Source organism: Myotis myotis, unplaced genomic scaffold, assembly GCF_014108235.1.
Source record: "Myotis myotis isolate mMyoMyo1 unplaced genomic scaffold, mMyoMyo1.p scaffold_m19_p_1, whole genome shotgun sequence".
NCBI classification, from domain to species: Eukaryota; Metazoa; Chordata; class Mammalia; order Chiroptera; family Vespertilionidae; genus Myotis; species Myotis myotis.
In genome coordinates, this window is record NW_023416313.1 from 88642007 (window position 1) to 88666223 (window position 24217).

Below are 24217 nucleotides of genomic sequence, written 5' to 3' on the forward strand. Positions count from 1 at the left end.
GATAAGCCCTAGGCTCATTTGTCACTGAAAATAAGTCCTAGACTGAGCTTATTCAACTATAAGAGCATAAAGGCAAAATAAAATGTTTTTTGGACATGAGGGAAGCACTCCTCTCAGAGTTTACTTATAAAACCTTTTTGTTTTTTTACACACATCCAATACGTTAATTTCCTGACCTCATATCTTGTTAGCAATTTGTCTTACACTTTTTCCAAAGCTTCTGCACTTTCTTACCCACCCTTCACCTCCAAGAAGTGACAATCTTATGACTTCACTAAAGAGATAGAAATTCCATTTTAAAAAACTCTTTCAGTTCTCATGTAAGGTCAAGTACAGAGTGAGAAGTCACAATCCTCACAGTGAGAGAGGCAAAGCACCCAGCAGGGGAGGAGGGGAAACGCTCACAACACTGTATTCATAATTGCCTAAGATTTTCCAGCATGAGAGGGGAAAGAGGAAGTCTATTTTCAGCGACAATGATGACTCTAAAAACATTAACATGCAAGGGGGAAATTTTCATTCTGAGAGTTACTACGGTGCTGAGTTCTCTTTCCTTTGCAGAGTGACTTGAATTCCCAGGGCAGAGAGGTAATCTAGGCAGAGGCACTTGCCCCATGTCTCGAAAATGGCAACATCCAGGAATCATGGGAGTTCAACTGAGGACACCCTGGAAAGGATTTCAGCACCAGGTCAGTCTCTCAGAAGGATCAAGTGGCAGAGTGCGTACTTCGCGTCTGGAGTGAGAGCAGAGATTACAGCCACACAGGCTTTTTAGAAGATGTGTTATGTGAATGCATAAACAAAACTCAGGGACACCCACGCTGAACTACCCCCTAAAGGAGTTGCAGAAGGAAAAAGAAAAGCCTCAATCTTCCTTTTCTCTAACTTCTATGTTCTTTCCTTCAAGGCCCCTATGATTTTAACTGGCTTATAGTAAAGACAAAATTATATATGGTAGAATTCATGGTAGTCTTCACCTTAAATATTTTTTTTGAGGGGGGAGGGGGGAACTACACCAATTCCCTACTTCTGTTCACCCATATAAGTGATAATGATCTGATAAATAACCCTTAGGCCAGGACATCCATTAGCGAGTCAGTGGCATTCAGAACAAATTGAACTTCATTAGGATCAACTATAAGAGCATGATATAAAAAGTGTTTGGTGTTTTCCTCTCTGTCAGTACCTCTATTTGTGGTTTTTAGAAAAATCATGTGGAAAATAAAAATCATGTGAAGTATCACATAGGTTTTCCTGAGTTCTATCATTCTATACTTTAGTTCTCCACTAGTTCTGGGGAGCCAAATTGTCATGAAACCCAGCTGCCTAGGCTCAGTGGGTGCTCACTTTTCAGCCCAGCAAATAACAACTGGTGGAATTCTTTTGGTCCTGAACAAGCCTGGGACCAAGTGGCCACAGTGCGGTAATGATGGACAGGAGAGATGCTGTGACAAGTGGTTCTGGGTGCGACATTTCTCCATGCTTATCGTGGTGTGTGAATGTTCTTACCTCTCTTTTTAAATTCACAGATATTAAGAATCTGATGAAAAATCTTTTCTCTAGAAACAAACCCCCAAAAATGTATATACACAAAACTCAGCACATAATTTTAGGGAATTCAGAGATCTTAAAAATCTAAGCTATGTGTCCAAAGCACAGATAATAAAGGTAGTTGAGTGAGTACTGAGTAACTGAGGGTTGAGGTTGGAAGAGACATTGACCATTACATTGGAAATAAGCTTCTGGCAAACCAAGCACCAACGGTCCCCACTGTCTTACCAGCAGCTCTGTCCCTCACTGCTCCTCCTGGATCATGGCCGGTTGGCTGCTGTTGAGCCCATCTCCTGCTTCCAAGTGCGGTAACTCAACAGGAACAAGGGCAAGTAAACAATCTTGAGAGGGTCTGCTGCTGAATGTGGGCCAGCCTGGGAAAGACACAGAGCGAGTATTTTTAAGTTAGCAAAAAGGAACAAGGCATGCACATCTGGTATGAAAGCTATTACGCAGAGTTTAAATGGTTTAAGATGCCCATAATTGGATATTTCCACTACACCGTTGGCTGTTAAAAAAAAAAAAGAAAGAAAATTAAGGTTGGGGGATATTTCTCGAAGCAGTGACGCTCCCAAATGCACCATAATAACATTGTCTAATATTTGTAGCACACTTTGCAATGCCCAGAGCATCTCTACCTGCTTCAGTGCTCCTCACATCTTGATTGTGAAAATCAATTAGGCTGGGGGCCCACTGGCTTCTAGTCCTTCATCTGTTTAATCCAATAGCTCTCAGCCTGGGTTGTAACAGTATCACCTGTGTGTGAAGCGGAGGCCTCTGCTCAGAGATTCTGATTTGTTGGGCTAAAATGAAGCCTTATGCCCCCGGGGATCTTAAGGTGCAGCCAGGATTGAGACTCATTCCTTTAAGCCCTTGTACTTGTTGAGAGGTAGCACTAACTTAACCCATAAGTAGCCAATGTTTATTCCGAACACTATCAAAGCAATGTGCTAAGTGCTACGGAGCAGGTAAAGCAAATCAGCACACATGCCTTAAAAATATAACCCAATAAAATACATTCTTTAAAAATACAACCAAAAGTGCACTGGTCAAAGATACAGTAAAAATCTTGGGTGCTACAAAAGGCGGAGATTACCATCCATGAAGTAAAGGAGAAAGTGGAATGTATGGTTTCAGAAAGTCTTCTTGAGTTCTGAGAGCAGGTGGGATTCAGAGAAAGACAGAGGAACAGGAAGAAAACACCTTTCAGGCATTCAGAGCTGTAAGAATCTGTACAGCAAAATGAAAGAGAATAAAAAGCCCATTCTTTAAAGGAACATCCTAAGAATTCGAAGAGGCAGATTTGAGCCAGAACATGAAGAGTATTGTTAAAATGGTTAAAGGAGTTGGGCCATTTTCCCAAATATCTGAAAATACTATCTGGAACAGTATTAGAAGCTGTTGAAGGCTGATGTCCCAACAGGTCTTAATAAATTTACTGGGTTCTTAGTACGTGCCAGACAGTGCTGGATGCGTTACATATGTTACCTCACTTAACGCAAACAGCCGGTGAAGCAGTAATCGCCCCTATCGTACAGAGTAAGAAGAGAGGTCACTTGATTTTCTCACACGGAGCTGGAAACGGTGCGCAGAGACTGGGGCATACTGTTTCCTAACAAATATGGCATCATGTAGGTTTTTAAAAATTGAGATCTAGTTCACATACCATAAATGCATCCTTTTAGAATATACGATGCAGTATTTTTAGTATATTCAAAGAGTTGTGCCATTATTGCCACTAATCTAATTCCAAAACAATTCCATCATTTCCCCAAATAAATCAGTACCCATTAGGAACCATTCTATCCTCCTCCAGCTAATTGAATTTTGGTCTCTATGGCTTTACCTATTTTGGATATTTCTAATAAATGCAATCATGTGAAAGTTAGCTCTTTGTATTTGGTTTCTTGTACTTAGCATAATGTTTGCAAGGTTCATCTACATTTTAGTGTGTATTACTACTGCACTTCTTTTTATGGGTAACATTCCACTGTAGAGATATATCACACTTTATTCATGACGAATGTTTATTTCCACTTTTTGGCTATTATAAATAATGCTGCTTTGAACATTTACAAGTATTTTTTTTATTGTGGTAAAATGTATGTAATATAAAATTTACCATCTTAACCACATTTTAAGTGTACAGTTATATGGTATTAAGTATATTCACCATCCATCTCTAGAACTTTCTCATCTTCTCAAACTGAAACTCTGTACCCATTGAACACTAACTTTCCATTTTCCCCTTTCCCAAGCCCCTGACAAACATGATTCTACTATGTACACATCATATAAGCAGAATCTTACAATATTTGTCTGTTATGTTACGGGTTATTTTATTTAGTATAATGTCTTCAATATTCATGTTGTAGCAGATGTCATAATTTCCTTCCTTTTTTTTTTTTTCTTCTTACCATTTATTTTATGCTGAATTACTCCTGGGCCATACATTTTTGTTTCTTCAGTTTCGTCTAGCATATCGTTTTTGTCTGTGTAATCTTCTATTCTGGCTTAGGAACAATCTGCTCTTTTTCAGGAAGGACCCTCAGTGTGGCAGGGAGAGCTCATGTGTGGGTGAATCCACCTGTGAGCTCTGTAAACTCTGAGCTACATCTTAGGCATTTTGTTCACATGGATGTGCTCAGTGGCCAGAACGTCTACATCTAAACCCTTAAGTCCAGCATGACTCTCTGCATTTTTAAGCATGTGCAGCAAATATTGAGCACTTTTTGGGCCACCGACGGTGCCCATAATGTCCACCCCACTGTTTGGTCGACGGGATGGCATACGTTGCTTCTGTAAACTGATATCCTTTGGAAACTTGGTGGCTGTTCGGATATGCATACCCTTGACGGCCTGGGCCGTTTCACAAGTGTTCACGAAGATTTTAACCTTTTGACTTGTATGACTCTGTGGGATTTTCTGGGTCAAGTAAATAGGAAACCATTTTCAGAAGTTACCTCTGGCTGCTTATGGAAAGAGCTCCTTCCTTTTTAAAAAATATTTTTTTATTGATTTCAGAGAAGGGGGGAGAGGGAGAGAGAAATAGAAACATCAATGATGATGAGAGAATCACTGATCGGCCTCCTACTGCATGTGCCCTGGCCAGGAATAGAACCGTGACCTCTTGGTTCATAGGTCACTGCTCAACCACTGAGCTACACTGTCTGGGCAGCTCCTTCCTTTTTAAAGGCTGAATAGTATTCCATTATAGGTATATATTACATTTTTTTAAAAACACTCATTTGTCGATAGACACTTAGGTTACTTCCACCTTTAAGTTATTGTGAATAATGCTGTTTTTAAAAATATATATTTTATTAATTTTTTACAGAGAGGAAGGGAGTGGGATAGAGAGCTAGAAACATTGATGAGAAAGAAACATCGATCAGCTGCCTCCTGCAAACCTCCTACTGGGGATGTGCCCGCAACCAAGGTACATGCCCTAGACTGGAATTGAAACTGGGACCCCTCAGTCCGCAGGCTGATGCTCTATCCACTGAGCCAAACCGGTCACAGCAAATAATGCTGTTTTGAACATGAGAATTCATTATTTATTATAAGTTTTTGTGTGAACATATGTTTTCAGTTCTCTTGGGAGTGGAATTTCGAGGAGTGGAATTGCTGGGTCATATGGTAACTCCATGTTTAACCTTTTGAGGAACTGTCAAACTGTTTTTGAAAAGTGGCTGTATTATTTTACATTCCATCAGCCAAGTATGAATGTTCCAATTTTCCCACATCCTCACCAACACTTGTTATTGTCTTTATTATAGTGGGAGCGAAGTAACAGAAGATTATGGTGTTATAAGTTACTACAAGCATGATACTGGCATATTGCAGTAGTTCAAATGTAAAATGGCAAGAGAACAAGAGGGTTCCAGAGGAAATGAAACAAAATGATCAAGCAGGAAAATATTACTGGTTGAGAAGTGGACTTTAGTAACATTCTAGATGTAGGAAGAAAAAATAGACTCAATTATAGTAATAAAGCTTTGAGTTTGGTAGCTTGAAAGAATGGTGGTATTAATCAGAGAAACAGATAATTCTAGAAAGGAATCTGAAATGACAAAATACATGTTGACATGCTATATTTGAGGAAGCTATATAATCCAAATAAGTAGTTATCAGGCAGGTGAAGCTCAGAAGGTCAGGGTTGGAGACAAGGAAATATGTCTTGCTTTATGGAAGGATCAAAGAAGCCTTGGTAACACTAGAAAAGGGTCCTTGTATATGCTGAGATTCTTAAGGCTCGGTTTAGCAACTTATGGACCAAACACTGAGGAAGGCAGGGTAACAAAACTACACATTTGCCTTCCTGTTTTTTTTGTTTAAAATGGTAAAACAAAATTTAAATAGTAACAATAGCATGCTTTACACTCAGAGTTTTATTGGAATTGTAGCTATAAGTCCCTTGAATTGGTATTTGATTTTTACCGATACTTTGAGGCATTCAGGACAGGGGTGCCCTTGGGTCAGGACAGTGTGAGTAGGCTGAGTGCCACCGTCCTCAGGGCTGGCATCGGATCGGAAGTCCTAGAGGGATGAGTGTCACTACAAGCAGTTATCGGGTTGGCTGGGAACCAAACTGGCAAACTCTCAAGGAGGGACGTTCCAGTTTTCTATGCCTCCAACAACCCCCCTTATAATCAGAGGCCATCTCAACAAATAGAATGTACACCTGGAAGAGATCACAGGCCTCCTGTGAGAACACAGTTCCTCAGTGGTCAACAATCTGGCTTTGTTCAAGTGTGGAATGGCTCCAATACGATAACATTCAGAAATTAATACCGTGATGACTTGTGTGTTTGGGCACCTGTTTTGAAAGAGAAGTTTAGTGATACTGTGTATGAGGCTATGGTCAATAATCTCAAAAAAGATGCAAAATACTGGCAGTCAGCTTATACACTGAGTTTTCCCTCTGACCCAATATACTGAGATTATAGAAGAAACAAACAAACACACTGAGAATGCAAGCAGAATAAACGTGAGGGTAACTGTTGCTGAGACAGGTTCAGACAAGAGCCCGAGAGAGAACGAGAGGGAGGTTGAGAGACATCTAAGAATGGAAGCCTATGAGTTCATTTAAATGTTCTCACTCCCACACACGTCTGCATTTTTAATTAAACAAAATAAACCTCATTGTCAAAGTTGCACTCTTACTAAGGGTATGTGGTTCCAAGGCCGATTTTTCTTTGTTTCCCCTGCATTGAAACCTATTCTGGTATATTTTATCTGCATCGATTGTTCACTGTGTTTTAAAAGGGTAATAGGTACTTTCTACAACATTTTTCAGAATGTAGGTGAACAATAACAAAAACAGCTAAAATTTATTGAATGTCTTAGTCACTTAATCCTCAAAATTCTATCAGTCATGGCCCTCGGCACACACTCTGCAGGTGGCAGGCCCTGGTGCCTGTGCTCCACACCATGCCTCACAGCCGCCACCCGCTGAGAGTCAATGAAGAAAACATCTCATTTTGGCTAAAGGTAGTTATCCTACATTTCAAACCCTGGAAACGGATACTTTCTCTCAAAAAGCAAACACAACTTTTCTCTACAAACCAGCCGCTCCACCTGTGAGCACGTGTGTATCAATGTGAGCTATGCACCATGTGTAGAAATCTTTCTTTGGGCTTTCAATACATTGTCCTTTCAACAGCTGGATCCATTCATGATCAGAAGTCATTAACTTCCGTGACAAACAGGGGACTGTTATCCTGTGGGATCTAGTCCTTCCTTTCCTGTCTTTTGCTGTTGTTAGTCCTCACCCGAGGATATTTTTTCCATTGATTTTTAGAGAAAGTGGAAGGAAGGGAGAGTGAGAGGCAGGGAGGGAGGGAGGGAGAGAGAAACATCGATGTGAGGGAGAGATGTAGATTGGTTTCCTCCCACACACAACCCAGGTACATGTCCTCAACTGGGAATCGAACCCAAGACCCTTTGGCGCGCGGGCTGACGCTCTAACCACTGAGCGGCACCAGCCAGGGCTCCCCAGTCTCTTCAGAACTTCTAAGTAATAGATGTTTCTTTCTGTTGTAATGCTGCCTTGGCTGCTTCCCAGTTCAATGTGACCCTCCTCCAGGTCCAAGTGGGGTCAGACTGGAGTTCACTGAATAGCAGGTTACTGACCTCAGCGGAATATGCCCACAAAATGGTTTTCTTCCCCTTTCTCCCTCTCTCCTCACTCTCTCTTATACACACCCAACACATACAGACCCACACTCTCTTTCTGTAAATAAATGGTCCCACCTGTATGGTGCCCAATAGGAAGTGCTATTTCAGAATGTCAGTTACTTGGCAGCAATGGCTGTTCTATTAGTGCTTTCTGAAAACAATCCCTCCAGTAGTCAAAGCTCTAAGAAAACTAAAGGAGGTCCTCTTGGACATTTACTCCCTACACTTTCTAACACATTTTTCCTCAGAGTCACCAGTAAGTATTTACAGAACAAGTTCCACTAAGACAGTGGTCAGCAAACTGCGGCTCGCGAGCCACATGCGGATCTTTGGCCCCTTGAGTGTGGCTCTTCCTAAGCCTTAGGAGTACCCTAATTAAGTTAATAACAATGTACCTACCTATATAGTTTAAGTTTAAAAATTTTGGCTCTCAAAAGAAATTTCAATCGTTGTACTGTTCATATTTGGCTCCGTTGACTAATGAGTTTGCTGACCACTGCACTAAGATAAAAACAGATATACACCAAACAAGATTGTTTCTAACCAACAGCCTTTATAGCAGCGGTTCTCAACCTGTGGGTCGCGACCCCTTTGGGGGGTTGAACCCTTTCACAGGGGTCACCTAAATACATCCTGCATATCAGATATTTACATTACGATTCATAACAGTAGCAAAATTACAGTTAGTAGCAACGAAAATAATTTTATGGTTGGGGGTCACTACAACATGAGGAACTGTATTAAAGGGTCGCGGCATTAGGAAGGTTGAGAACCACTGCTTTACAGAATTAAAATTGTCAATCAAAGCTGAAATATTAGGCAGCAGTTATAAACTGTTTAATATAGTATTTCCATTGCACAAAGAAATTATTTAAGAACCAAACAGAAATGGAGAGGTACAGGTATGAATTCACTTGGCATTGTTTATAGATGATCAGATCAACTTCTCTATCTTCCAGAAACAAATAAAATAAGGGGATGGGGGGGGACAAGAAAACATATATATTTTTTAAAAAACCAAGATGGAAAACCCACATTAGATGAAAACATGGAGTAAAAAACAAGCAGAAAAAGCATATATAAATTCTTGCATCTGGAACACAAATTTCTATGACACTCTTACATTTGCTAATACTTGACCTCTTTGGTCAGAGACCTGGCTATTATAAACCAACTAGAGGCCCAATGCACAAAATTCGTGCGAGAGTAGGCCTTCCTTTCCCCAGCTGCCGGCACTGGCTTCCCTCTGGCACCTGGAACCTGGGCTTCCCTCGCAGCCCGACTTCATCCGGAAGGTTGTCCAGAAGGACATCCGGTCTAATTAGAATATTATTATTATAGATGGAGATGTGCCCAGTATCTTAAATCTGAAAAGCCAATACAGGGTATGGTTTAATTTTCATTAACTAAAACAGGAAACAATCCTCTAAAACAGAATTGCCATTCCCAACACCCAAGTATTTTGGGGATCTCCTCTAGAAATTAGATGTAATGAAGGAAGAAAGGGATAAGGAAAAGTGTGTATTCATTTTAATGGTTTGTCTGTCATTTCCTATTTCTCCATACAAGGAATATTAGGTATTGGTGATTGTATTTATACGGCTGACTGCAGGACACAAATTCTACTGGGAGCTAAGCTTTTAGCTGAATCTCAGAAGAAACTTCTCCCATAACTTTCATAAGCAAACTAAGGAAGGAAGCAGGCAAAAGAGGAAAAGTGTAAATCCATCTCAGGTTCTAATTCTGACACTGATACTCCATAACTTCATGACCTGAGCCAACCACTTAAGGAAACTAAAGACTACAGATGCCTGTAAAGAGTTGAATTATAGTATCTCTGTTCCAAACCAGACTTAGGGCTTTATCATTCTATGACTTAGATAGCTCATTAAATGCAAATGAAAAAAATACATATGTAAAAAAGGAGGTATTGCACAAACGAGTAAGATAGAAGCATGAGCAAAATTATATTGGTAGAATTACACCTATTTAAATACACTTAAATAATATTAAAACTTTATAATGAATTATCCTTAAATTGTAGTATGTAACTACAACGATAGTCACAATGCCCATTATTTATTCCAAAGAATTTTTATAATGTATATTCTACTCTTTTAGATACAGTGATTTTATAAGTGATGTAATGGGATTTTTCAGAGTAATGAGGTCACTACCATGGTTCATTTAGACTGAATTGCTAATTGCATCCATTTATAACAGTAATAGATTGAGGGATCGATAACCTGGCAGACTGTAACTGCTTTAAAAAAAACAAAAACGCTTCAAACCTATAACATTAACTGAGATATTTAAAAATTAGTTCATTTTCCCTACTCTTGAATCCCACCTTCCCATTTCTTTAAGAGAGATGGGAAGTAAAGGATACATTTTTAAATTATTCACTAGCCCAGAGACTATCTTTATGCAAAGATGCTGTAAAGTCACATGAGCTACATGAGTGAAGGTATAAAGCCATTACATTAATAGCATCAATATAAACATCAAAGGATCAATGAGAAAAATTCTAAAGCTTGATGAAATGGCAAACATTATAGAACAGAACATTTTAGACTATATATAAAACTTCCAGCATTTGATTTATGATGATTTTTAAAAAGTAAAATTACTGCCCAACTGGCGTGGCTCAGTAATTGAGTGTCAACCTATGAACCAGGAGGTCATGGTTCAATTCCCGGTCAAGGCACATGCCCAGGTTGTGCCCAGGGCTTGATCCCCAGTGTGGGACGTGCAGGAGGCAGCTGATCAATGATTCTCTCTCATCATTAATGTTTCTATCTCTCTCTCCCTCTTCCCCCCTCTCTAAAATCAATAAAAATATTTATTTTAAAAAAGCAACATTACTTCAGTTATAATACTGTACTCTAAACATTTTGTACTCTAAAAATTTAAACATGGAAAAGTCATCAAATCTTATTTCCAATAAAAAGGCAAAGGAGAGAGGAAAACTCCACAAATTTCCCCAAAGATTCTAATTTTATCTTGCTCCTTAAAATGGAGTATCATATTCAAAAGATTTCAGAACACATAAAGAAACTCCAGTGTTGATTATCTGGATTGTCAAAATAAATTATGCAATTGGCAAAATCAAGAAATTAAAATGACAAACTACTTGTATCATAAGATATTCCTAAAAACAGTTTATCCCTGGCTGGGTGGCTCAGTTGGTTGGCGTGTCATTCCTTACACCGAAAGGTTACGGGTTCGATCCCCAGTCAGGGCATGTATGGGAGGCAATAGATTGATGTTTCTCTACCACATTGATGTTCTGTCTCTCTCCTCCCCTTTCTCTTTCTCCCTCTTTCTCCCCTTCCTCTTTCTCTAAAAATCAATGAAGCCAAATCCTCAAGTGAGGATTAAAAAAAAAAAGTTTATTAAACATCAAGTTAAGACAAATGATGATTCTCTTTCCATACACATGAATGACAATCAAAATATTAACAGCTGGCATGTCAAAAACATGGGTGATAGTGCTGCAGGAGGGTCCTCGAGGCCACCTACAAGCCGAGATTATTATAGTTGTGGGGAGGTTCAGGGAGTCATGAGGAGAGAGCCAGAGTGGCTTCGGCAGCAAAATTCTCCGGCTACCTTGGCCATGTTTCAGTAACCCTCAGCACAGCCACATTCATGTACACCTGCTGCATAGCAGTGCTGGCTGTTTATATGATTCTTATAAGGGATAGAAAAAGGCATTAAGCAAATGTTAAAAGTCTTTGCAAATCTACCACTTGTTATTGGAGAAAATGTAACTATTAACGTTGGCAATAGCTAGAAAGTAACATCATAGGGAAATTTGATGGAAGGAATGAAAAATTTAAAATGAAAGTTTTTTTTAATTTTTCAAAATTAACTGTGAAAATTATATAGAATATTTTATGGCAATTTTACAACTATTTAAAAATATAAATATGAGATTAGACCTTTAAGTGATGACCAGGATGGCAGAACTGAAATATATTTTTCCCTAAATAAAGAAGACATTTAGTATAAAAAATTGTAAATTCAATCACACTTATAAATGAGAAATCCATGTAAATATTTTAATAGCAAAATGTTGGCATATTTTTCATAAAAGTATCATTTTCATTTAAACTGGATTTTCATATATTAAATTTCCTGGAGATGCTTATAACTATTGCTACTTAAAAATGATTTCTTATGAACAAGCATATCATAAGGATGAAGAAATGGCAGCATAATTAAAAAATGCTTGATGCCACATTAGAGGTTGTCTATATAGAACTGCACATTTTTGAAAAATGTTTTAAATCATTTTTTATTTACTAGATCTTCTAGGTGAAATATACAGATCTAAAGCGGACAGGAATTTGTTGTTGTTGTCCTCTTGTTGAAAGGAATTAAAGTTACCTAGCAACCTCTGTGTTGTAGAAACCAAAATAAGAGTTGGTTGTCTACCACCAGTTCCTCTAATATAGAAGTGTACAAGCAAGTAGAAAAAACAATTATTGCAACGGTGTTTTGACACACATTTTTCATGACATGACAAAGTAAAAATCATCAAGAAATTCCCAGGAAAAAGAAAGCCTCTATAAGCATATTAATTGTACCCACATTGAGAGTTTACAAATCACTCAGACAGAAACATACACACTCCAAAAAAGAAAATAACAAAAGACTTGACCAAAGAATATATAGAGGAGGGTTGATAATAGAAGCATTTTAAAGGTCTTCAAAATATTCTAAACAAAAATATAAAAGAGCATTATAATAATAATAATAATAGTAATTTATAGAACCAGTGACTCTATTTTTAAGCTTACTTTTATCAAGGCAAACACGGGTATAAAAATTTGAGTTATAAAGAATTATAACAGGACAATACCAATCAGAATGCGAAATATAGTTTCTGATAGTGGTACATAAGGCATATTGATATTTCAGAAAATTTCTTTTGTGTCATATTTCAGAGTGCAAAAAATAAGCTCTGAGATAACGATAACTTTGCTCCCTAGTAAAACACAATATATTTTAATACAAAAGAGCTCAATCATTATGGAACATGTGTGCATACATCTTATACGTATGCAAATATGACAGCAGAAAAGAGCAGGCATGTGAGAATTGGTATTTTCCTCTATGCACTAATGACTGGGGTTTTGAAACGTGGGCAGTGTTTTTAAGATAGTGAAATAATAAAATCACAATTTTAAAGTCATCAATGAGCAATGTGCAGTTTGGCAATAAAGGAGCCACTGGCTCTGCCTTTAGAAAACGATGTCTAGGAAGAGCCCTTTACGCCAGGTTCACTTGGGTTCACAGGCCTCGGAAATCAATGTTAAACATCTTGACCCTTCATGGACTCAGAATAGGTAAGAAGCTAAATGAAACTGGAACATCTAACTCCTTATACTTGAGAATGTAAAAGTGTCATTTCTAAGAAAGATCAATTGTCAGCTGACCAGAAAGGAATACCTGCTCTAACCGCCAACACTGAACCAGAAAAAGCAGAGAACAGAAACAAACGATCAACCATCAATAGATGCACATTATTTCAGCTCAGTAGCCGTGAAAAGCCAGGTACTTTGCATGCCAGAACAACCTCTTTCCTTCTGAGAAAAAAAAAATGAGTAAATGAAAGAACCTAATAGTGAGATAAACTTAATCAGGTCCCGCTAGGAATGCAGCTGCTTTAGAGAACCTCACTGTAGACAGCCTTCTCGTGCGATGCCAATCTCCCCTCCAAGTGCCTGCCAGGTCAGTGTCTCCAGGTCATCTCGAGCCACAAATGACGTCATGCTTTATCAGAGAGCATCTCAGAGGTGATGTAAATCATCAAAGTGCAATGACTAGTTAAAAATAAGTTCCTACTGAAAGCAGTCATTTATTAAATAAAGAGAATATATAGTCCCCATTTTTTGAGCAGTAATGAAGGGGGAAATCCTCACATAAAACCAAACAAGACTTTCATCTTCAACACTCTGGGAAAAGGCATGGTGTCTGTGGGTATATGAAAGGCTTACAGCCTTTGAGGTACCATGGGCACTGAATAAAGCCAACTGAATTGTGCTCGTTAACACTGACTCTCTTCCGGGTATACCCTATCCCCTCCTCCACTTGCCTTTCTATGAATGATAGTTCATTGCAAATAAAGTTATGGACCAATTAAGGAGATTAGGTTATTCTCCTTAACCTCAGATTGGAAAACTGAGAGTAAAAAGAGAACTTGAATTGAAACATTATAGCTACCCATAAGAAGGAGGAGACATACTTTTATAGCCTTATTTTCTTTTTATAAGTTTAAGGTTTTTCAGGTTGTTTTACTTTTTTTAATTAATAAACTTTATTTTTGAGAACAAATTTAGGTTCACTGTACAATTTAGCAAAATATAGAGAGTAGTCATATACTTCCGTCCACACACATGCACAGCCTCCCCTACTATCAACATTCCTGATCACAGTGGTGCATGTGTTACAGCTGATGAACCTACCCTGACACATCTTTATCTCCCAAAGTCTACATTAGGGGTCGCTCTAGGTGCTATACATGAGTTTTGACAGATGTAAAATGGCATGTATATTATCAAAGAGTTTCACTGCCCTAAATATCCTGTACTCCTATTCACCCCTTCCTACCCTTAAATTCCTGGAAACCATTAACATTTTTTTAAAAATATATTTTATTGATTTTTTACAGAGAGGAAGGAAGAGAGATAGAGAGTTAGAAACATCGATGAGAGAGAAACATCGATCAGCCGCTTCCTGCACATCTCCTACTGGGGATGTGCCCGCAACCCAGGTACATGCCCTTGACCGGACTCGAACCTGGGACCTTTCAGTCCGCAGGCCAACGCTCTATTCACTGAGCCAAACTGGTTTTGGCGAAACCATTAACCTTTTTGCTGTCTCTGTAGTTTCACCTTTTCCAGAATGTCATGCAATTGGAATCAAGCTGTATGTGGTTTTTAAAGAATGGCTTATTTCACTTAGCAATATGCATGTAAGGTTCCTCCATGTATTTTCATGGCTTGGGAGCTTATTTTGTTTTAATGCTGAATAATATTCCATTATCTGAATACCAGTTTATTTACTCATTCACCAACTGAAGGGCATCTTGATTGTTACCAAGTTTTATCAATTTTAAAGAAAGCTGCCATACACATCCATGTGCAGGTTTTTGTGTAGACATCACTTTTCAGTTCCCTTGTGTAACTACCAAGGAGCATAATGGCTAGATTGCATAGTTAGAGTAAGTTTAATTTTGTAAGAAAATGCCAAACTTTCTTCCAAAGAGGCTGTATGACTTTTCCATCCCGAAAAGCAATGAAGAGTTTGTTGCTCCAAATCCTCACTATCATTTGGTGTTCCCAGTGTTTGGATTTTGACCATTCTAATTGTTATGTAATGGAATCTTATTGTTGTTCTAATTTGCAGTTTCCAAATGACATATGATGTTGAGCATCTTTTGATAGGCCTGGTTGTCATCTGTACATTTCCTTTGGTGGGATGTCTGTTCAAGTCTTTTGCTCATGTTTAAAATCAGGTTATTCATTTATCTTATTGTTTTAAGAGTTTGAAGAGTTCTTTGTATATTTTCAATATTACTCCATATGGATGACCAATTGTTTCAGCACCAGTTGTTGAAATGATTGTCTTTGTTCCTAGTCTGCCTTAGTCAAACAAAGATCAGCCAACCAAATTATGTGGGCCTGCTTCCGGGTTCTCTATTCTGTTCCATTGATTTGCCTATCCTTTTACTAATGTCATACTGTATTGACTGTTGTAGCTTTATAGTAAGACTTGAAATCAGGTTGTGCCAGCCCTCCACCTTCTTCTCTTTCAATATTGTATTTGAATATTTGTGTTTTCTGCTTCTACACTTAAAATTCAGAGTTCGTTTATTGACATCACAAAATAACTTTCTGGGATTTTGACTGAAACTGTTTGGATCTATAAATGAAGTTGTGAAGAACTAACATCTTGAGACAATACTGAGTCCACCTGTCCATGAACATGGACTGTCACTTCTCTTATTTAGTTCTTTTTTGATATCTTTCATTAGAGTTTTTCATTTCCCTCATATAGAGTTTATCCTTTTTTTTTTTTTTTTGGATCTATGCCTACGTGTCTCATTTTGGGAGATACTAATGTAAATTGTAATGTGTTTTCAATTTCAAATTCTATTTGTTCATTGCTGGTACATAGAAAAGTAATTGATTTTTATATATTAACCTTATACCCTGCAACTTGCTATAACTGCTTATTAGTTGCTGGAGTATTTTTGTTGATTACTTTAGATTTTCTCCATAGATCATGCCATCTGGGAATAAAGACAATTTTATCTCTGCCTTCCCAATCTCTTATTTCCTCTATTGCATTAGCTTGGAGTTACAGTAATATGCTGAAAAGTAATAGTGGGAGGGGTCAGCCTTGTCTTGATCCTAATCTTAGTGGAAAAACTTTTGAGTTTCTTATTAAGTGTGATGGCAACTGCAAGTTTTTTTATAGCTGTTCCTTATCAAGCTGCGTAAGTTCCCCTCTATTCCTACTTTGCTGAGAGTTTTGATCAGTGTTAAATTTTGTCAAATGCTTTTTCTGCATCTATTGATATAACGATTTTTTTCTTTAGCCTATTAATGTGATCAATCAATTAACTGATTTTTGAATGTTGAACCAGCTTTGAATACCTGACATAAATCATGCTTATTTTGTTGAGGATTTTTACATCTATGTTCATGAGAGATATTAATCTACAGTTCTGTTTTCTTATATGGTCTTTGTCTAGTTTTGGTATTAGGGTAATGACCTCATAGAATAAGTTAGGAAGCATTCCCTCTGCTTCTATTCTCTGAAAGGGATTGTTTCAAATGAGCACATTAAGTACATGTTTATAATAATTTTCTCACGTATATGTTGACAAAGATCTGTGGTCTTTTTTTTTGGTAATCTTTAGACTTTAGTTTTATCTTAAAAGATCATATTCATTTTCTTCCATAATAAATTTTAAATATATCCATCCATCCATTTGGTCAGATTTATTTATTCTTTAGCAATTGAAGCATTAAACGATGACAGGTTTTTTTTTTTATTTTTTTAAAGTATTACATATGTCTCCTTTTTCCCTGATTGACACCCCCCCCCCCAGGTAACTCCCACCCCCAAGGACAGGCCCCCACCGCCCCAGTGTCTGTGTCCATTGGTTATGCTAATATGCATGCATAACAAGTCCTTTGGTTGATCTCTAACCCCCTCATCCCTGTCTTCTCTATAAGATTGGATGGTCTGTTCAGTGCTACCTTGTCTCTGAATCTTTTGTTCATCAGTTTATTTTGATCATTATATTTCACAAATGAGTGAGATCACGTGATATTTATCTTTCTCTGACTGGCTTATTTCACTTAGCATAATGTTCTCCAGGTCCATCCATGCTGTTGCAAATGGTAAGAATTCCTTCTTTTTAACAGCAGCATAGTATTCCATTGTGTAGATGTACCACAGTTTTCCAATCCATTCATCTGCTGATGGGCACTTAGGCTATTTCCAAAGCTTAGCTATGGTAAATGGTGCTGCTATGAACATATGGGTGCATATATCCTTTCTGATTGGTGTTTCTGGTTTCTTGGGATATATTCTTAGAAGTGGGATTACTGGGTCAAATGAGAGTTCCATTTTTACCTTTTTGAGGCAACTTCATACTGTTTTCCACAGTGTCTGCACCAGTCTGCATTCCTACCAGCAGCGCATAAAGGTTCATTTTTCTCCACATCCTCGCCAGCACTTGTCATTTATTGATAATAATAACAGTTTTTAATCTCAATCTTTATTAACATAATATTCATTATACTTGAAATTGTTTAGCTTTCTCTTGAGGAAAAAAAAATCCAACCCAAACATAAACCTTTATACTATCCCCTAACAGTTCTGCAGCACCATTTTAATAAAAATGTTTTACTGATAAACAATTTATATGATATAGGCAGAGAAATATCAAGAATAATTATAAACTGGACAGTCTTGTAAGTCAAAAACTATGACAAAGATCTAAGGCAAGCATGTCAAACTCAAAGGCTAACCTGGGCCAAATAAACAAGGCTTAAGCTTATGTGGACCACAAAAACACAAAAGCTGCCGAAACCGGTTTGGCTCAGTGGATAGAGCTTTGGCCTGCGGACTGAAAGGTCCCAGGTTCGATTCCGGTCAAGGGCATGTACCTGGGTTGCGGGCACATCCCCAGTGGGAGATGTGCAGGAGGCAGCTGATCAATGTTTCTCTCTCATCGATGTTTCTAACTCTATCTCTCTCCCTTCCTCTCTGTAAAAACTCAATAAAATATATATATATAAAAACAAAACAAAACACACACACAAAAGCTTCAATTTTCATAGAAATGTACATTTATTTCGACAGGGACATGCTGAATATAAAGGGCTGAAATAAATGAGTAATCATTAACATAAAATATAGAACGTTTTAATAAAAATTAATATTTTTTCTTGAACATTAACTTACCAGACACTGAATAATCATACAAATTAATAAGCATAACGCAAATAAACCTATTTTTCTTGTTCTCCAGTAGCAAAATATTTCCTGTTGCGCACACCAAACAAGTCAGTCCAATACTAATGACGTGGCAATCGGCTGCTAAAACAGTCTCTGCTAGTATGAGTGTAGAGAAATGGTGCGCCTGCGTGAAAGGCGGGTAAGGTAAATGAATGCAACACGATTATAGTAATCAGTCATTAGTGAGTGTTGTATTCGTTATTAATAATTATGTATAACAGGATATTGTAAAAATTAAGTTATGAAATTTTTATTAAAACATTTCTTACATACCATTATATGGCTGGACGCAAAAATATTCATTGTGAGCCGTAAGTCTGACATGCTTTATCTAAGGCCTTTTCAAGTCACTGCTACCTACTATTATGAAATTATATACACTACCTTTATAGGCATGAGTAATATGTTTATATTTCTATGTATGCATCTACCCTCAGTCAATATTTTGTTAAATGAAGTCCTGAAGAATCCTCAAGATTATTCCCAACCAGTATTAATCTCTGTTCAATTATAAACCTGTTTGTACCTATCAGTGTGTTAAGAGGAGTTCTCCTAAGGTTATTAGTCTGAGTTCAAAAACATTTTAATTTACCATGTAATTAATATCTGAATAAATGCACTTTTGCATTAACTGAGTAGTACAGAAAATGCATCAGGAAATTTCTTTGAATTTCCTAGTCTCATCAACTGCATTCTTTAAGCAAATATGTCATTTTTAAAACTAGCCTTTATTTCCTTTACTTACCAAAATGACTCATTGTTATTTCAAGTTTTTCAACAGACTGAATTTTTCTTAAAAGATTAATACATGAATTTATCACTTTAGCAAATTGTATACAGTAAATAGCAATTTTATGCACATTTTCCTTTATGGATTAAAAACAGGTAAACTTTTTAGCCTTTATATTGGCATGCAAGAGTGAACTTCCTCTTAAAAGGATCTAAGAAGCAGGGCTCTTTTTCACATCATCTGTTCTCTGAAGAGGAACTTAAAATGTTTGGTTTAAGAAACAAGTATTGGTGAGGATATAAAGAAAAGGAACACTTATGCACTGTTGGTAGAATATAAATTGGTGCAGCCACTATGGAAAAAACTATGGAGGTTCCTCAAAAAATTAAAAATAGAACTACCATATGACCCAGGTATTTCACTTCTGGGTATTTATCCAAAGAAATACAAAACATTAATTTTGAAAAGATGTATGCATCCCTATGTTCACTGCAGCATCATTTACAATAGCCAAGAAATGGAAGCAACCTAAGTGTCCATCAGTATATGAGTTAGGATGGATAAAGACAATGTGGTGCATGTGTACAATGGAGTATTACTCATCCATTAAAAAAAAAGAAATCTTGCCATTTGCCACACCATACATGGACCTAGAGGGTATCATGCTAAGTGAAATACATCAGACAGAGAAAGACAAACACCATATGATTTTACCTTATTTGTGAAATCTAAAAAACACAATAAGTGAACAAACAACCCAGAAACAGACTCATAGATACAGCAAACTGATGATTGCCCGATGAGAGGGGGGTTTGGGAGGCGGTGAAAAAGGGGCAGGGATTAAAAAGTACAGACTGGTAGTTGTAAAACAGTCATGAGGATATAGAGTAGAGCATAGGGAACGTAGTCAATATTATTGTAATAACTATGTAGACTTATTGAGGGTCACTTTGAACGTTATATAAATTTCTAATTACTATGTTGTACAGCTGAAACTAACATATTGTATGTCAATTGTTAATAAATTTTTAAAAAAATTTAAAGTTTGATTTATGGAAATAAGACCAAAGTAACTTTGCTCTTTGTGCTGTCATGAAAGCAATATTATTGCATAACAAGATAACAGTAGCATAGACACCTTAGAAAGAGAATTAATTATCCCTATCGGTTTCATTACCCAAAATATATCATTTAATACAACACTTCTAATGAATACTTTTTTCCCTTACCAAAAGATTCTCTTTTTAAGTTGGGTCAAGAATTAATAAGTTTCACCTTTAAGGACACTAATATTCTCACATTATGAGAAATACTGCAGAAAGTATCAAGATAATCTATAAGAAAGCCTGAATTAAACCTTCATAGTTCTGAAATGTTTATAAAGGCATTTGAATGTAATACTATTTCCCCCCCTTGGAAGGAAATAGAAAGGTCACTTACAAAATGCAATGAAACAGATATTTATTTAACATTTGTAATATGCTGCAAGTAGTCATGTATAATATATACCTAACTATGCTAGATTTGAAGTTCAGAGAAATTTCAGAAATGTTATTTTGTCTAAGTCCTTCATTTCCTAGATGAGGAAGTATGCAGTAAGCATCCTGCCTAGCATCACATCAAAAGTCAAAGATTTCATTTAAAGTCAACAATTTCTTTTTGCAATACCTAGTATGTACTAACCCTGTTTGGCCTGAGAGGTGCACGCTATGGCCATGTGAAGGAGATGATAAGCCTTGGAAGAAGATTAGAAAACATATTAAAACAGGTCCAGACAGCATATGAGCGTAATGCCACCTGGAGGAAAGAGCGGAGTCTACTGCTATAGGCCTATTCTGAGGTCCGAGTGCCGCCTTAACTTTTTCAAGATCCCAGGTGCCACGTTGTAGTTTCCAATGTAAACGGGCAGACATAACTACTGCTGGCAACAAGGACCAGCATTCTTTATCAAGGAGCAGTTGTAGCCCTGGGCAGTGTTCCAGTGGGTAGAGCATCAGCCCAAGAACAGCAGGGTATTGGGTTCGATTCTGGTCAAGGGCATGTACCTTAGATGCAGACGCAATCCCCAGCCCTGTTCAGGGCGCATGTGGGAGGCAACCAATCAATGTTTCTCTCTCTCTGTGTTTCTTCCTCTCTTTCTCCCTTGCATACTCTAAAAAAATTATCAGTGGAGCCTAACTGGCATGGCTCAGTGATTGAACATTGATCTATGAACCAGGAGATCACGGTTCTATTCTGATCAGGGCACATGCCAGCTCAAGTATCATGCAGGAGGCAGCCAATCTATGATTCTCTCTCATTGTTGTTGTTTCTGTCTCTCTCCCTTCCTCTCTGAAATCAATAAAAATACTTTTTTAAAAAGCAATGGAAAAAATATACTCGGGTAAGGATTAACAAAAAAAAAAAGAAAGAAAAGAAAGAAAGAAAGGAAAAAAAGAAGGAAGGAAGGAAGGAAGGAAGGGAGGGAGGGAGGGAGGGAGGGAGGGAGGGAGGGAGGGAGGGAGGGAGGGAAAAAGAAAGGAAGGAGGAATGCCATTTTTCCTAACTTACATGGTAGGAACTCAGAAAGTTATGGTCTGATATTGGTAATTTTGAAAATTACATGTATTACTCTAGGAGAGAATAAAGACATACTTCTGATTGTACTATTTAAAATTGTTTGGTTTTGTTACCATGTACTTATAATTTTTGAAAAGTCAATGTAGAAAATAACCAATCAGTCACACACGTACCCTTCTGTATTCCTTATTTCCCAGAAATGATAGTTCAGACTTAGAATGGTACTTAAGAATATTTCCAACCTACACATATGACCAATGTATCAGTATGTATGTATGTATGTACTAGTATGTATAAATGCATGTATATATGCATTTGGGTTGAGGGTCTGCTATGCACTTGGTTACATACTAATTATTGTGAGGGATTAAACAAACACACAAGATGTGATCTTGGCTCTCAACAAAACTCAGTCTTGATGAAAGAAGGCAGTGGCTGACATGTAAATAGCTGATATATTTTAACCTGTTAACTAATTTGAAGACACTCCAAAACATTCTTCATTTTTCACATGGGTCCCAAATCCCATGACACCACCACGTAAGAAATTTTCATTCCCAGAGGAAGCTCCTGGGAGGAAAACAACAAGACTATCTCCGCCTTCAAGCAAGATTTCTATGAACAAGCGTGTATCTTGTCATTTAGTTTAACTAATGAAGAACAGTAAAAGATGACTGAACAGATGAAACTATGGGGCTCATAATTTCTATCCTGATTGAAATAATAAAAGGGATGGAAATAATCTTTCATCTCTTCTTCAGAGGCATTCTTCAGAGACTAGGCTGTTAGACTTCTGTAATCTCTGTCCGGCCCCAATGCTGAGAAAACTATGTCAACTGAAGTACCGAGGGCCATTTAGGTATGTGAGGAGTCACATCTTTGAGCCAAGCATCCAGGGAAATTCCTCACTGGACCAGTGTGTGAGCCCTACAACTTCCATCACGTTTGATTTTTGAAAAATCATAGTAGTGATTCTTTCCTATGAGTCTATAACATGGTAAACTCCACAAGGATCAGGATGATGGCTCTCCTCTTTCCTAATACATTGATGCTCAACATATGCTGGAGGAATGAACAAATATTTATCCAATCACTGCACCTTTAACAACCAATACACTGGATATTGGACTTATGCTAACTCATGTGACTGTCTCAGCAACACATGAGATAAGTTTTTTTAAAAATATATATATATTTTATTGATTTCAGAGAGGAAGGGAGAGGGAAAGAGCTATAGAAACATCAATGATGAGAATCATTGCTGCCTCCTGCACATCCCCTACTGGGGATCGAACTCCCAACCCCAGGCATGTGCCCTTGATTGGAATCGAACCCAGGACCCTTCAGTCCACAGGCTGATGCTCTATCCACTGAGCCAAACCAGCTCTGGCACACGAGATAAGTTTTATTAGCTGTTCCAATTTTAAAGATGAAGAAGCAGATTCAGAGAGGTGAAAGCTACTATGTTGAGTAAGAACATGCACAACTTATACAAAGAAAAGTTAGGATTCAAAACTAGATCTCCCTCGAAGTAGATTTTGATCCTTTAGAAATGAGGAGGCAATATGGATTCCTTTGGCGGGGAGGAGGATATGGCAAAAAGCAGAAATAACCTAAAAGAGGATGGGAAAGGAAGGTCATACAGGTAAGAACATAGAGGAGGAAGAAACTAGTCACAACAAAATGAAGCAAAAAAAAAAAAAATGGGTGAAGGAAGCAGAAATGAAAGGGGGCAAGGCAAATGAACACAGTAAAATATTTTATAGGATTTAGTAAAAAAATTGCAAATAGAGGGCAAAGATAATTCAAAATGAATAGGGAAATTATTTAACCCTATGTCCTAATTTCTTTGTCAGTAATATGGGGATAATAATACTACTAACAAAAATAGAGATGATGTGAGAATTAAATAAGATAATTTCTGGAAAGTGCCTACCATGGTGCTTAACACAATGTAAAAACGAATTCAATATTGGCCATTATTAGTGTGATAAATATCCTAGTATGCAATTTGAAGCAATTGTCTTTCCCTTCCCAAACCTCCACTTTTGCATTTGTAAATGCAACAGATAAGTTAGAATCTCTAAAGTCCTTTCCATCTGATAACATATGATTTTATGTTTGAAAATGTACTACATTTTTGCAATTCTGATGAATGATTTACTGAAATGTTGAAGTAAAGGTAGTGGGAATCCAGATAGCAATATCTTATAAGTAGTTGGAAACAGCTCTACTTTACATAGCAAAACGTTCAAAAATACATTCAAACACAAATATATAGGCACACAGAATTAAACACACAGTTGTTGTGTTTTGTTTTTTTTTAAGCTGTTAAAATTCAAAGGAAGGTGAATGAAAAGTTTCTGATAATTTGTTACAAAGAGGAAAGAGAACTGGAACATGAATTCACTGAAAACTCTTTACAGTCTCCTTATTTTTTGCATGTTTTCCCATTACTGTCTTAGGAACTTTTCCCCATTAAACATAGTTGCTAATATTTAGTCAAATGAATAACACCACTTTATTATTACATAGCTTCCTTTTACCTCTTCTCTCCCTTTATCATGATTCTACCAGATAATAAGGGGTTCCCCCCTATACTGTTGCAGATATAGATCTTAAACAGATTGTAATGTTACGCAAAGTAGTTCTATA

At 37.3% G+C, this 24217-nt stretch overlaps 1 protein-coding gene across 1 annotated transcript in view; it reads right to left on the reverse strand.

Annotated features, from left to right (window-relative positions):
• The window catches only part of TET2 (tet methylcytosine dioxygenase 2), a 115758-nt gene that overhangs the window by 75907 nt on the left and 15634 nt on the right, over positions 1-24217 (reverse strand). The window contains exon 2 of the mRNA XM_036344294.1: positions 1780-1925. The gene's annotated coding sequence lies outside the window, so the exon portion shown is untranslated. The remainder of the gene's footprint in view (positions 1-1779; positions 1926-24217) is intronic.